Source organism: Hipposideros armiger, unplaced genomic scaffold (assembly GCF_001890085.2).
Source record: "Hipposideros armiger isolate ML-2016 unplaced genomic scaffold, ASM189008v1 scaffold_458, whole genome shotgun sequence".
Classification (NCBI taxonomy): Eukaryota; Metazoa; Chordata; class Mammalia; order Chiroptera; family Hipposideridae; genus Hipposideros; species Hipposideros armiger.
In genome coordinates, this window is record NW_017731808.1 from 455,640 (window position 1) to 461,405 (window position 5,766).

General features: G+C 56.3%; 1 protein-coding gene across 2 annotated transcripts in view; it reads right to left on the bottom strand.

Moving 5' to 3' along the window:
- ZBTB21 (zinc finger and BTB domain containing 21) overlaps positions 1 to 789 on the bottom strand; it is a 20,159-nt gene extending 19,370 nt beyond the window's left edge. For both annotated transcript variants that reach the window (XM_019666028.1, XM_019666024.1), the window contains exon 1: positions 672 to 789. The gene's annotated coding sequence lies outside the window, so the exon portion shown is untranslated. The remainder of the gene's footprint in view (positions 1 to 671) is intronic.
- Between the last annotated feature and the right edge of the window lie 4,977 nt (positions 790 to 5,766).

Below are 5,766 nucleotides of genomic sequence, written 5' to 3' on the forward strand. Positions count from 1 at the left end.
GGACAGAGGTCCTCCCGGGGCCCTGGAGGGCAGGCGAGCGCCCCGAGGTGCAGGCGTTCCGCGGGGGGCCGGCCAGGAGGCGGAGCGCGGGGAGCAGAGGCAACGTGGGCCACTGGTTGGTTACGCGGCCGCCGCCAGGCGGGGCCCGAGGGTGCGGCGGGAAGGGGCGCAGGCCGCGGCAGGTGCGGAGCGCCGCTGACCCCCAGCCTCCGCGCACGCTCACGCGCCCCGCGCCGGGCGCCGGCCAGCGGCCGCCTCCGCGACTGCGCGGGGCGGCTGCACGCGCCCTTGACCGGAAGGCGTCCCAACCACTCGGCGCAGGAGCTCGTGCCGAGGGCGGGTGCGTCCGCCTCTAGGGGCACCTGGCCGGGTGAGGGAAGCCCAGTGAGGGACCGAGCGTGCGCAGTGGCGAGGGCGAGGCCAAGTGCGGGCAAGAGGCATGCGCAGTGCGAAGGCACAAGCGGCTACGTGGGAGCCCGGGGCATGCTCGGTGAGAGCCGGGTGCCGGCGCACGCGCAGAGGCGCTCGGAGCCCGCAACCCACTGGTGGAGAGAAAAAAGAGAGAAATCACCTCAGAGTTACGTCAGGAAAGGCCGCGTTTTGTGGGGAGGTTGTGGCCTCCCACGGGGCTCCGCAGTTCTCCTAGGGAGAGGGGCGTGACAGTTACTCACCGGCCTTCAGCCCGGGGGCAGACGCCGGGTCCCTTTCCGCTCACACTCGGCTCGCGCGCGCTGCAGCCGCCGCTGCCGCTGTGATTCCATCCATCTTGAATTTGACGTCATCCCACACCAGGGATGAGGTCATCGCAGGCAGCGCTCGTCACGTGCGCGGCGCTAGGATTGGTCGCCGAGCCCTGGGGGGCGGGGCGAGGGAGGCGCGCAGCGCCGGGGGCGGGGCGGGGCGAGGGCGGGCCTGGGGAGAGCGCCGCCGGCGCCGTAGCCCGCGTTCTCCCGCGCCTGCCCTGCTACCGCTCGGCGCCCGGCTTCTGCCCGGACCGCGCCGGCGTCCTCCTCATGCCCGCCTCCCGCCCGCTCCGCGCCCTGCCCCGGCCCGAGGCTGACCCCGGGCGGCTGTGAGGGAAGGCGGCGGCGGGAGGGGCGCGCATCCTGGGGCCCCGGAACGCGGGGTGCAGCTCGGCCCGGTGGGCCCCGGCGCGGGGAGGACGCGTGAGGCTCGCAGCGGTGGTTCGCCCCGCCCCCGGCCCAGCGCGTGTGGCGGCGCCTCCACACGCCCCTAGGAGGTCGGTTCCCCAGACGGAAGCGCGGGCGCAGGAGCGGGGCGGGGGACCGCGGCGGGCGGCACCGGCACCCGTCGGGTCGCCCGCAGCACGGCCGTGTCACGGCCCGCGTGGAAGCGCGCGGGACACGGATTTGCCGAGGACTGGCCTTGAGCGCTAACGTTTTCTCCCACCAAGGCGACCTGATCACGAAAGGAGCGCTTGGTGGTGGTGACTTGGAGGACGCAGGGCCTCCAGGTTCATTTCTGTTCGAACAGACGGGGCGGCTGCTCTCACCGCCTGCGGCCAGACTGCACGTTCCCAGGCAGGACCTGCGCTTTTAGGAGGCGTTGAGTCAAATGGCCGCGAGGCGCTTACCTTACTTGCCCTAATACCGGTTCTCACGTGCTGCCTCAGAGTTAGTTTTCCTTCGTGAATATTACAGTCCGTTAATTCGAAAACTCGCTTCACTTGCAATCAAAACCAGAAAGTGAGTAGAACAAATGCCAAGCTGTAAACACTAAAGGAACGAGCTGTCGGACAACCAAATGGAACATGGTGGTGGTTAGCATTTTTCAAATGTCTGTGACTTTCCAAATAAGCTTTCAAAGTTGAGTTGATGCACATGACCCTAGGTAAAATAATTTGCGAAACGTGTGAGAAGTGATCTTGCGTTAGGTTGATAAAAATTAACACTCGTTCCAAAATTAACAGCGCTGTTATTGTTATAGTTTCGCTAATTGTAAGAGTACTCTTGAGTCTCAAAGGAAGAATCCTGCACCTAAAAACTTTCTCCCACGGGTACTTAAAACTTCAAAAAACTGTCTATGTTTTGCACGGAATGATGGTGCAGCAAAAAGGGGCTTTGTACTTAAGAAGGCAGAATGCAACAGTGACTGTCTTTCCAAGGGTCTTGGGTTTTCGGGTCTCCTGCGATTAGCTGGGTTATCCCCATGTTCCAGGTGAGAAGATCAATACCGAGCTGTGTAGCAAGAACCAGAGCCACCAGCCAGGCATGGCGTTCTCGGTGTACCGTATGTTCTCGGTGTACCTTGTGTCCCGTGTGCTGAAAGCAGCCCGCCTCTAGCAGCCTCAGGAAGGCACACGTTGGGGTCTCCACTTGAAGCCCTGTGCTCAGGCTTTGGCTTCCACTCTGCAGTTGGCCTCTGATTTGTGACCCCCTTTACCAAAGCCCTTTTCAAACCCACTGGCTTCGGGGACGCCTCCTCATTCCCCTGGATTTCCTCCCTCTCGTCGGAGTCTGGCTGTCGGCCTCCTGTGTTGGCTCCTCGGCCTGTGCCCGGCCTCACACTTGGGGTTTTCCAGGATCCTGACCTGGCCCCCTCGTTACACTCACCCAGTGCAGTGTCAGCCATCTCTGGGACATCAGCTGCCTGAGCCGGGGACTTGGGCACCGCCATCTATGCCCCTCTGTTATCCCCAGTGTTCAGCCTGTCACCAAGTGCGGTCCACGAACCTCCTGAATGTTTCCGGTACTGTAACAACTTGCCACTCCGACAGCTTCCTAACAGCTCTTCCAGCTTCTGGGTTTCCCTCATTTAACCCACCCTCATGTTTCAGTCAGCCATCTTTTTAAAAAGTGAAAGTTACCATCCCACGCCCTAGCTTAAGTTTTTGATGGTTCTCAGTTGCCCTACAGAGGTAGAGAGCAGAGTTTCTACCCTACGAGGTCTGACAATTAAGTTTGTAAACCCATCCTAGAAAAAGTGCTACATACATAGCTCCTTGCTGAATATCACTACCGTCACCTTCGAAGTCCTCCCCTTGGGAAGCTATGCACCGATGCCAGCGCCTAGTCCACCCTTCAAAGCAATTCTGGAACTCTTTCCGGAATGGCCATCAGAGCTGTCGTCGTATCATGCTTGATGTCCTGAATGTCATCAAAATGTCTTCCTTTCAATATTTCCTGTATCTTCAGGTAAAGAAAGAAGTCATTGGGGCCAGATCAGGTGAGTAGGGAGGGTGTTCCAATACAGTTATTTGTTTACTGGCGAAAAACTCCCTCACAGACAGTGCCGTGTGAGCTGGTGCATTGTCGTGATGAGAGAGCCATGAATTGTTGGCAAAAAGTTCAGGTCGTGTAACTTTTTCACGCAGCCTTTTCAGCACTTCCAAATAGTAAACTTGGTTCACTGTCCAGTTGGTACAAATTCATAATGAATCATCCCTCTGATATCAAAAAAAGGTTAGCAACATCGTTGTAACAAGTTCACGAACTTAATTGTCCAACCTCGTATTATAAGGTCATAGGGGCAGAGGTCACTAACTGATTTTCATGGGCTCAACTCTAAGCGATTATTTTAAAAGGCACCCCCGGGTAAAGCAAAATGGGAACTTGGGGCGGGAATCCTAAGGCTCAAGTTCTTATCTAAGTGTCCAGACTCGGCGTGAGCAGCATTGTCACGCAGCAAAATGCTGAGGCAGCAACTCAAAATTGCTGTTTAATCATCCCGGCCTGCCAGTCCCCTCCCTCTCATCTTCCTGTGGGCCTCTTGTCTCCTGTGCCTGCCCAGAGCCTAGCACAGTGCCTGGCCTATGGTAGGAGTGCAACATTTTTTTATTGAGTATTGTCCATACATGCATGCATCCCAAGCGGGTCGCTAGCATCATCTGCATGTATATTTATTTATACACACTTCACAACATTATATAGCCAGCTTCTTGTTAGACGTCCCCATCTGGATAACCCACAGCTGGCACTCAGCAAACTCACAGCTGAACTTTCTATCCCCTTTCTATCTTCCCTTCACCTGTTGTTCCGTCCCAGTCCCTGTTCTACTTAATGGGGCTGCCGTCTGCCCTGTTACCCAAGCCAGAAACTTGATGGTTATTCAAGGTTCCTGCCTCTCAGTTTCTGCCTCCAGCTGTCACGAAGTCCTATGGATCTGCCTCTTAAATCCCTCCTCACCAGCCCTCCTGCTGCTTCTGGCCTCCCTCCAGGGCCAGTCACTGTAGCCACTCAACCAAGTTCCTGCTTCAGTTTTACTCCTTCCCAGCCGGTCCGTTTGCAGTCAAATTATCTCCCTACATGCAGATCTGATGTCTGCAGCCTCAGAGCTTGCGTGGCCTCTGAAGTGTTGAGGCAGCTTCTCCGCTCTCCCCTGCACCAGCGTTGGCCAGCACACGACCAGGCACTGACCGGGATGTCCTTTGGTCTCAGTCTTCGGTAGGTGTCAGTGCGCTTCCAAGCATCAGCCGACGCCTCCCGGTCTGGGCTTCAGCCGCTGCGCTGCAACATCTGTTCATTTATTCCTGGCTGCTCGCAGCCCAGCCTCCGCAGCAGCTTGTGAGCTCCTGAGTGCAGACGCCATGTCCGTTAACCTGTGTATTCCGAGCGCTTTGGGCCCGTTGGTAGGGCTGCTCCCGAAGGCCAGTTTTCCCTCAGAACCTGTGCTCTGACTCTGGTGTTGGTACCACTATAGCCTGGTTTGTTTGCATTTCTCGTGCCAAACCAACAGCCCTTTTGTAATTTGGGGGAGGGAGGTCTATGGGTTTAAAAGCATAAGCCTCTACATTTTTGGAAGCGGGAAGTTTTAATCAGCTGTGATTCTCTTAACTGTCGGTTTCATTTTGAACGTGCGTCTAGATGTCCAGTTTTGCCCAACCTGTAAGTTGGGAGGTTGTCCCTTTAAAAAATTATGTTGAGGCAGAAGGTGATATATTTGTTTCCTATCGCTGCTGTAACAAATTACTACAACCTCGGTTGCTTAACACAGCAAAAGTTGATTCTTTCGTGGTTCTGAAGACCAGAAGTCCAGCATCCGTTATCCCTGGCTGAAATCAGGGAGCTGGCAGGACCACGCTCCCTCTGGACCTTCCAGGGGGAGATTCATTCCTTGCTGCTTCCAGCTACGGGAGGCTGCTGGCATTCCTTACACGTCACTCCCCTCTCTGCCTCAGTGGGCACACTGCCTTCTCCCTGTGTGCCACATCTCCCTCTGCCTGTTCCTTGTGAAGGATGCTTGGGATGGCATTTAGCGCCTCCACCCGCCCCTGGGAAATCAAGCATAACCTCCCCATCACAAAAGCTTTAACATCTGCAAAGACCCTTTGTCCACATAAAGGCACGTTCCAGGTTCCAGACGTATGATACAGAAAAAAGAGAAGCGAGAAGGGAAGGGGATTGGGAAGTGGTGAAATGCTAGATTGCTGTGTGAAAGCTTTACACAGACACCTTCGTTGTGACGCCACCTCAAATGCTCAGTTAGGCTCAGCTGGAGGGGGCCTTGGCTGTTTCTTCAGCCTGGTTGATGTTGGGTCAAATTCAGTGTCAATCCTGCCGGGTTCTCACAACTAAGAAGCCTTGTCTTTAAACACTATCTTAAACAAAAGAGGGAGGTGCTGAGATGAAATGCCTCCCCAGCCAGAAGCCGGACTGCAGTGCGCCTCCCTTACTTGGAAAGGCCTGATCGCCTCTTCCTCTTCTCACCGCCCTGCCCTCTAAGACCAAAGACACCTCAAGGTCCTACAGCTCAGCAGACAGTTGCCTCTGGCAGTAGCTGGAGTGCAGCAGCACCTCCACACCGGTT